The sequence below is a fragment of the Triticum dicoccoides genome, chromosome 5A, assembly GCF_002162155.2.
Source record: "Triticum dicoccoides isolate Atlit2015 ecotype Zavitan chromosome 5A, WEW_v2.0, whole genome shotgun sequence".
Lineage (NCBI taxonomy): Eukaryota > Viridiplantae > Streptophyta > Magnoliopsida > Poales > Poaceae > Triticum > Triticum dicoccoides.
In genome coordinates this window covers 548,423,083-548,433,112 of record NC_041388.1, presented here as the reverse complement: position 1 = coordinate 548,433,112, position 10,030 = coordinate 548,423,083, and positions in this window count along the sequence as shown.

The following is a 10,030-nucleotide window of genomic DNA, read 5'->3' as shown; positions in this document are numbered from 1 at the left end:
CGGAACTCCGGTGAGCGCCTCGTCATCCGTGCCATTCCGGATCTGAAAAAAACCCTAGCGGTTGACTTTTTGTCCTACTCCCAGTAATTTTTGCATATTTTCATCATGTCATATATCTGCAACCGTGGGTCCGTTTCGGGCGTGTAGCATATCAAATTGTTCATCTTGACGAGTACTTCATTTCATTCCATTGCACCATGTTCATTTGAGCTCATCTTGATGCCCTAAATGATGTTGCAAGAGTGCTAGTTTATATTAGTTTCAGATTCTTATCACTAATTGGACATTTGTCATTTTTTCCATGATTATTGTGTGCCTCCTATGAACTTGAGCCCTACATGTGTTTTGAAGTATGCCATGCCATCTTTACAGGGGGTGTATGCCATGTATTTTTGTGATCTTTGTGGTGACTAGCACAAGCATGCTAAGTAGCTCTCGTGATGTTGCTGATTTCAGGGACTTAGAAATATTCTAAGTCTTTGTCCTGTCAATATTGTTATGCCATGTATTCATGTTGATACAGAGTAATCCATGCCTCTTTGGAGCATGATTAATAAGGATGTTTGGTAGATATTGTTGTGCTCTATCCATCCATGTCTTTGTTTGTAATTTTTGAGCACCCTAGCTTGACTCAATCAAGCTCTACTTTTGCTATAAAATGTTCCTGGCAGAATGTTTACGTGTTAAGCATTTTTGCCGAGGTTGTTGTAGTTGATCCGTTCATGCTATGAGAGTGTTCTTGCCATGTTTAGCTTCTATGCCATGTCTACTTGCTGGGTGTATGCTTAGTTTGTCATGCAATGCCTTGTGGTGAGTGCATCGAGCTCGTAAACATGCCTACGAGAATCTGTTTTGCCATGTTCCAGTTTTTCTTCTAAGTCTGAATCTGTTAACGATAATTGCTATGTTCACACAGTTGCCATTGTATTTTCTGATCCCTTTTGGCATATGGTCAGTAAGGGACTTTTGTTGTATGCTTTGAGTAGCTTCATGCCATGCCTTGCCTTGCCATGATAGGATCCTGTAGCATGTTGTTATCTTGCTCTAAACATTGCTTCCTGATGTTAAATTCCTGACATGTTATTTTCACCAAGACTATAACCTGATATCTTTTGCACTTTTGTCATGCTTGTTTGAACCTGCTATTGAGTGAATTAGCCGTAGCTTAGTGTTCATCTTTTGTCAAGCATCTTGAGTGGATACCTGCCATGCATTTTGTTGCTATGTTAGAGTGCAGTAGCTTGTTGTTCTTGTTGCATTTAGGTGGCCTCGTGTTGTTAATTACGGATCGGTGCCGTTATTGTTTTGCTTGCCATTTGCAAACCGTGCATCCGTTTCCGGTGATCTTTATATCGATTTCGACCAAAATCAACTCATCTTTCCAGTGGCACTCTTGGTTTTCCAAGATGAGGCCAGGTTCAATCTTTCCTTTCCAAAACATGCATATGCATCGCATATCACATCCCGCATATCATGCCATGTTTTGCATCATTGTTGCTTGCGCATTGCACGTGGTTGATTGTGTCTCCCTTTGCTTGTGTTCTTGCTTTGGGTAGAGTCGGGAGACGAGTATGTGATCGAGGAACCCATTGAGTACGCGTACGAGGATCAAGCTAATGTCAACTCGAAGAACTTTGTAGGCAAGATCACCATACCCTCGAAATCACTTCTATCTTTGCTTGCTAGATGCTCGCTCTATTGCTATGCCTATGCTATGATACCTACCTCTTGCTTATCATGCCTCCCATATTTCCATGTCAAACCTCTAACCCACCTTGTCCTAGCAAACCGTTGTTTGGCTATGTTACCGCTTTGCTCAGCCCCTCTTATAGCATTCCTAGTTGCAGGTGAAGATTGGAGTTTGTTCCTTGTTGGAACATGTTTATTGTTGGGATATCATTATTATATCTTGTCTATTTTAATGCATCTATACACTTGGTAAAGGGTGGAAGGCTCGGCCTTATGCCTGGTGTTTTGTTCCACTCTTGCCGCCCTAGTTTCCGTCATACCGGTGTTATGTTCCTTGATTTTGCGTTCCTTACGTGGTTGGGTTATAGTGGGAACCCCTTGACAGTTCGCCTTGAATAAAAATCCTCCAGCAATGCCCTATGTTGGTTTTACCATTTGCCACCTAGCCTCTTTTGCCCTTGGCTTTCCGGAGCCCGAGGGTCATCTTTATTTAACCCCCCCCCCCAGGCCAGTGCTCCTCTGAGTGTTGGTCCAAACTAGAGCCCCTTGCAGCGCCACCTCGGGGAAACTCGAGGGCTGGTTTTAGTTGTACGGATTGCTTATCCGATGAGCCCTGCGAACGAGATATGTGCAGCTCCTATCGGGATTTGTCGGCACATTCGGGTGGTTTTGCTGGACTTGTTTTACCATTGTCGAGATGTCTTGTAACCGGGATTCCGAGTTTGATCGGATTGTCTTGGGAGAAGGAATATCCTTCGTTGACCGTGAGAGATTGTGATGGGCTAAGTTGGGACACCCCTGCAGGGATTTGAACTTTTGAAAGCCGTGCCCGTGGTTATGGGCAGATGGGAATTTGTTAATGTCCGGTTGTAGAAAACCTTAATCTTAACTTGATTAAAATGAATCAACAGAGTGTGTGGCCGTGATGGTCTCTTTTCGGCAGAGTCTGGGAAGAGAACACGGTCTCGTGTTATGCTTGCATGTAGGTTGTTCTAGGATCACTTCTTGATCATAGTTGCTCGACCGTGCCTTTGCCTTCTCTTCTCGCTCTCATTTGCGTATGTTAGCCACCATATATGCTAGTGCTTGCTGCAGCTCCACCTCATACCTTTTACCCTTCCTATAAGCTTAAATAGTCTTGATCGCGAGTGTGTGAGATTGCTGAGTCCCCGTGGCTCACAGATTACTTCCAAAACCAGATGCAGGGACCGATGGTACCGCTCCAGGAGATTCGACTGAGCTCAAGTGGGAGTTCGATGAGGACTCAAGACGATACTATGTTTCTTTTCCAGACGATCAGTAGTGGAGCCTAGTTGGGGCGATCGGGGACTTTGTTGCATTTTGGGGTTGTCTTTATTTTGGTTCCATAGTCAGACCTTGATTGTATCTGGATGAATGTAATGATATTTATGCTATTGTGTGACGTGGCGATTGTAAGCCAACTATGTACCTCTTTTCCTTATTCATTACATGGGTTGTGTGAAGATTACCCGACTTGCGACATTGCTTACAATGCGGTTATGCCTCTAAGTCGTGCTTCGACACGTGGAAGATATAGCCGAATCGTGGGCGTTACGCAAGGCCATCTTACATTTGAACCTATTTTGCTGTATGCTGTTTTTGGCATAGTTTCACACTAGTAAGGCATACAGATGCATTTCAGTTTAATCTGGGCAACAGGGGATTGCCATCTTACCTGTGCTGCTAATGAAAATGGTTGTGAGTTTTTTGCATCGGGTGACCCATCAGACATATAGGAGGGATCACCAGACAGTAAATGATGCTGGCTCTGCCCTACCATTTTTCTTCAGTTTTGTTTGGAGTTTCGGTGTTAGGTGTCATTTTCTCAAGTTTTGTGTGCTACAAATTCACTTTGTGCACAATACTCCTTCCAAGCACTCTCTGTTTCTTTATTTTACTAAAGCAGTCACATAAGCTTTTAAGTAATTATAGCAACATTGCTAGTTTGTTTGACTGCATATTTTTCTAGGAACTACACATTTACATCCTCTGAAGTACACAACTTCTTATTTGGCTGCATATTTTTCCTTGCATCTATATTTTCACAGGAACTTTGCCTATTTTTGTGTACTATAATGCACTAAAATACAGGGTATTTTCTTTCCAACAACTTTTGAGGGCACAACCATAGCCCTCCATTAAGAATGTAATCTCCAGAAAATAGTGGTAGGTACAACTTCCAAGCTAGAACACTAAACAACCAAAAGATTTCAATATATAGGATTGTTGGTTTTTAACCTTGGTTGCCATTGTTTCTATTTGTAACGGTCTGAAGAATGACTCATGTTGTTTGTGCTATCAGCTACCTAATAATCTCTAAGTGAAAGCAACTAGCTGGAGTAGATTTGTGCACACAATACTCCTTCCAAGACAATTTGCTACCAAGGAGTAGTTTCAGTAAAGTTTCAGCATGGTTTCAGTATAGTTTCAGTAGCCGATTTGCTATTCACTTTGTGCTATTAGTTTGCTTCCATCTTTGTGCCCACTCTGAAGAGTATTCATATATGCTTGGAACTAAACAGAATTATACAATGAACTTCTGCAGGCTGATCTGAGTTGGACCATCCTCTGCAGCCAACTTCTCTTCGGCAAGAGGAAGAAAGGAGAATCAGGGTAGGGTTTCATGGCTAGAAGATATATTGCTATACCCCGAGTGAAGGGAAGGAGTTTGATGGGTTTTGTCTCCGACCATCATGTCGTGATGATTTTGCAGGTACCCCGAGAGGCCCTTGAGTTTGTCGAAATGTCGATTAACTTCCGTTCCGGCAAATTCGAGTACTCCATATGTCCTATTTTCAGCAAAGGTCATGCTGAAATTTTCAGTGAATTTTAGCATGACTTTGCTAAAAATAGGACATATGGGGTACTTGCGACTAATGCATGGGCCGGGGTTTCTTAGTACTTAATTAAGTAGGATCCACTGCCTCTTGTGTTATACATATAGAAGTGTGATATCAACTCATAGTTATTACTCTATCTGTCACCATATATATATGTATCCAACCTTGTGAACTTGTTTCAAGTGATATATATACATATGTGTGTGCCTGTGATATAATACTCTGTTTGGGATAGTTTAACCTGCAAGTTGCCTTCTCTGTTTCTCTAGCTGTGAGGGGGTAGCATGATCGGAAGCACCAGTGCTCTTTTCCTAGGCACTCGAGTAGGCGGTGCTACCGATGCGATCTGCCATTTAGAGTACCCATATATATCAGTCAACCTAGGGTGCCTTGGGATTGATAAACCCTAAACGATGAAAACATACTTAGCATTTAGAGTGCCTCAGCGTCGACAAACCCTAAATGATAAAACCTTGGCTTTTAGGGTGCCTCAGTGTCGATAAAAACCTAAATGATGAAAGCTTAGGCTTTTAGGGTGCCTCGGCGTCGACAAACCCTAAATGATAAAAGCTTAGCTTTTAGGATGCCTCGGTGTCGACAAACCCTAAATGATGAGACCATGATAATTCCTCACAAACCCTAAATGATGAGATCTTGTTCCTTGACAATAACCAACTTTTTGACCAAACTTTTTTCCTATTTAGAGTAAAACATGGCCAACAACAATGAGGCCGGCGGTTCGGGCAAGGCATTCTGGGAGCTGTCCCAGGAGATGGAGGAAGAAGCTCACCGCTATGAGGACGCTGCCCCCGACACCGATCCTGACTACACAACCCCTAGTGGCGACGGGGATGACACCACTGATGGTGCCGCCGAGCATGCCACCACTGATGATGGCAGCGCACGCACAGATGGCAGCCAACCGAAGAGGCAACGGAAGGACCTGCGCCTGAACGTACTCGGCACCGTCAAGGAGGAATTTACTGAAGTGTCCTCCGAAGGGCATCCAACGGCGCCCCTAGAAATAGTCAAGGGGTACGCGGGATAGCTCGGGTGCATTCTCCGGAGCACCGTCTCGATCAACACTGAGAATCTAAGGCATCGTGACCGAGGGAATTTGTGCAACCTCCTCTTCATGAAGCTGCACGAACAACACAAGTTCCCCGGTGACTTTGCAAACACACGTCTCTCAGGGAATAAATTGAATAGTGCTGCCCTCACGAAGATGAGCACGGCCCTGGCTACTTGGAGAGCCTCGATGAAGAGCATGATTGAAAAAGGTGATAGTTATGAGAAGATCAAGGAGAAAAATCCTTCGATCAGCGAAGATGACTATCGGGATTTCAAGATCAAGTGCGAGAGCAACGCATCTATGGAATCAAGTCAATGGGGGAAAGAGATGCGAGACTTGAACTTAGGGGTCCACAAACTCGGCCCCGGCGGTTATAGAGTGGCGGAACCTATATGGGACAAGGAGGACACGGAGCGTGCCGAGCAAGGCCTACCGCCCCTCTTCGACAAATACCGTGACAAGCAGACCAGGAACTATGTCAGGGCCCGTTACGAGATTGACCCGGTAACCAAGGAGCTTACCACAGATCTGAAGACCAAGGCGCTTGAGTGTGTTCTGGTAAGGAATACACCCCCGTGTAATTAGCTCCATATGGTTGCATTCTAATTAATGAAGCCAAATTTCTAAATGGTTCACGTTCCTTCCGCAAGACACTGAAAGCAGTAGCGCGGGGTCGTCTCAGAGCTCCCCTTTCGACACCCCTTTAAATAGGGCGTTTAACGTAATGAAAAACAAGGATAAGCTCAGTAAGCCGACGTCAGTTGGTCGTGTGGCCGGCAAAGGCTTGTCCACGAAATGGTCGGAGTACTATACCGCTGGGTGAAAGGAGAGAAAGACCAGCTCGGAAATCCAGCAGCGAGAGGTTCAACAACTCAAGGCACAAGTGGCGCGGATTCCGGAGATCGTCGAAGAGCAAGTGAGAGACCAACTGGGAGCGACGATCACCACCATTATGCCTACCTTGGTTTCTGGGCTACAAGAGTGGATTGCGGGCAGCCAACAGGGGCCGCCCCTGATTCCTAGCTTCACGGGCAGCAACTCGGGCAATGCACTGGCGGTGCCACTGGTGTCTCCGGCGGAGGCGGCATTGGTGTCTCCCGCGGCGGTGCCGACATTGCAGGTTAATACACCCGGGTGTGGGAAGAATACGCCGGCCGGCACCTCGGCAGCAAGCCGCCCCTCTATCACTTGCACGCCCGATGTTGGCGGTGCCTCAACATTAGCCGAGCTCGACGCCATCACGGTAACTAATTAAGCCTCTCGGCCGATGACTTCATCTCCTTGCCTTTGACTGGGCATCCCTGATGCCCTACATGTTTTCGCAGGGCGCCGCCGACATTTTGTGCACTCTCCTGCACTTCATGAATGACGATTTGGTCGATGTCTCCAAGGGTAGAGTCGTTCAACCAGGCAGCCGCGTGTTCCACGGTAATCAGATGGCACCCACCGTTTATAGGGTTCAACTGGTTTGGGTGCTGCCGGGCTTCGATGACATGTTACCTTCGTATTGACCCCATGGGGCTGACGAAGATGATGTGATGACCCTCAGCGCCTGCATAAGCCGGCCCATGCTTTGGCCGAAGAGCCAGATTCGTTTGGGGCGGGGGACACCACCCCACAGGCAACACCGCTAGTCGTGCCGGTGCCAAGCCATGGCAAGACCCCCGCAACGCTACCGGACATGTCGGACATGGATATGGCACAGGATCCAGACATGCATATGGCACAGGATCCGGATGACACCGACGACGACAACGATGGTACATTTACCAACGTCGATAAGTACTTCAATGAACATGGGTACGGTGATGAATTCTTGGGGCCTCCTTCTCAAGAACCCAACCCTGCAAAAGACGATCTAGCTGGTACTACGAAGAAACCCAGTTGCAATAGGCGTCGTCTGGCGTTCAGTTCTTAGGAGACGCCTCCAGCTACCGCCTTCACCGAGCCTCAGATAGCCGAGGTGCGAAATATTATCAGCCCTAACACACTCAAGAAGGCTGTCTGTGAGCAGAACTCGATCACATTACAGCAGAAGAAGAAGGGATGGAAAAGAAAGAGTAACAAGGGTGCGAGCCAACCGGCACCGAGTACGATCCGTGCTCAAGACGGGCCACCTTCACCTAAGGATATCTCAAGGAGGGTGCATGTGGCGGGTAGGCCGATGCTACCGACTAATCTGCTCAATGCTGCAACCGGTGCTATGCGGAGTCTGCATGACAGTGTTCTTTCTTTAGAGAAGCGGCATCTCCGAGAGAATGATGTGGCATACCCAGTTTTCGTGGCCAAGGTGCCAGAGGGCAAGGGCTTTGTGGATAGTGCCATCGGGGGTATGATCGTCATGCGGTTTGATGACATCTTCGCTATGTTTAACCTTCATCCGCTGCACTACACCTTCGTTCAGCTATTTTCGCTGAGTATGGAGATGCGAATCATTAGAGACAAGACCCCAGACATCGTGATAGTCGACCCCTTCTACATGCGTGCCAAGATCTTGGGCAGCGATGGGGACCAGCAAGTCGCGAGTTCATACCTCGAAGGCGTCATTCTGGCAAAACCCATATAAGGATAACTTCCTCGTGCCTTACTTTCCCCAGTAAGTCATCCCCTCACCGCCCCGTAACATATGATTTCTTAGATTTTGATCGTTCTTTTTTTCTAACATTCCGTGTTTTGCGCAGTGACACGCATTGCACACTCATCCTCTTAAGCCCGAAATATTCCATGGCCACGCATTTCGACTCGAACCGTCAGTCGAAGAAAGACTACACAAATATCAAGAAAGTTCTTGATGATGTTCTCCCCGGCTACACCAGATCTGGAGGCACCTTCAGCAGGCCAATTCGTAGGTACGGCAAGCATGTGTTTGCCCACAAAACGACGTTCCCCTGCGTCAAGCAATCGCCTGGTAGTCAAAAGGATGCCTACTACGCCCTCCATCACATGCGGGCGATCGTACGGGACCATAATCACCTTCTGCTACCAAATAATCTCAAAGATTGGGCCGCAAGCTTGTCGGCAATCCAGGACGCGGACATCAGACAAGAATTCTTTCACATCCAGTTAGAGTTTCCGGAAATCATCAATCAAGATGTCCTTCATACCCCGCGGCAGTTCTACCTCAAATATCAATCGTCCAATAGTGAGATAGACACAACGCTACAAATGCAGGCTGACAACGCCCGCGATTTCATGACCATCATGATAGACGACGGCTTCATCCACCCTTCGGTCCCTGAGTTGAGTCAAAAGTAGTGATGCTACGTGTAGTTCTGAAATATCGATTAGCTCATGTTGTAAGTGAACTTTAATGAAGTTGTATGTCTCTTTGGTTTGGACAGTCATTCAACTTATATGTAATCGATGCTATTTATTAGTAGGACCATGAATCGTGCTATTAATGTATTGCTTTTCTCTTCCGATCCTTTTGTTGCATACTTATATATTGCTTATGTATTGTCTGTGAATTGCTACTAACGTTTTGTTTGGCTAGTGCATAGAGATGCCGTCGTATGTCGTGTACAAGGGTAAGGTTCCCGGAGTCTACGACGACTGGGAGGAGTGTCGGAGACAGTTTCACTGTTTCAGCGGTAACAGTTACAAAGGGTACACCACTAGGGCGGAGGCGGAAGCTAGATACGCGCGCTATCTAGCGGGAGAGAGGAGGGAGCAGAGGAGGAACCAGATGAAGACCAGTTTCATCGCGATGATGCTCATCGTGATGACCACACCTCTCTTCTATGTGATGGTAGTTTAGATGATCGATATCGACTTGTAATGTGAAGACAAACTCACTACTCGCGGTCTCGAGACCTGTAATGTTCTAACTTTGTTTGTTCTTTTGAATTCGGAGACTAATATGATGAATTGTATTCAGAGACTAATCTTCTATTGTATTCGATAAATCTGCTGTTGCTGTGTGGTGCTGTCTATATTCTGTCCAGTAATTTATTTTGTAACCTGTGCAAATATCAGAAAAGAAAAAAAATCCTAATATTCATACTAGTGGCGCACCATACAGTACATTAGTGGCGCACTGCTATAAAAAATACTAGTGGCGCATTATCTATTAGTGCGCCATTAGTAACCCAGAGCACAAGGTAAATATGGCCCCCTGGGAGGCATACTAATGGCGCACCTTGTCACTTACTAATGGCGCACTGCCTGGTGCGCCACTACTGTCTGGTATACTAATAGCGCACCAGGGGTGCACCATTAGTATTAGTTACTAATGGCGTGATGATAGTGGCGCACCTGTAGTGCGCCATTAATGGCCAAAACAGGTGCGCCACTAACAGGCATTTTCCTAGTAGTGTACTTTGAAGCACAAGTGTGGTAAGAGGATAGTAGCATTGCCCCCTTTTATTTTTATTTTTTTGGGCCTTCCCTTTTTTTGTCCTTTCTCTTT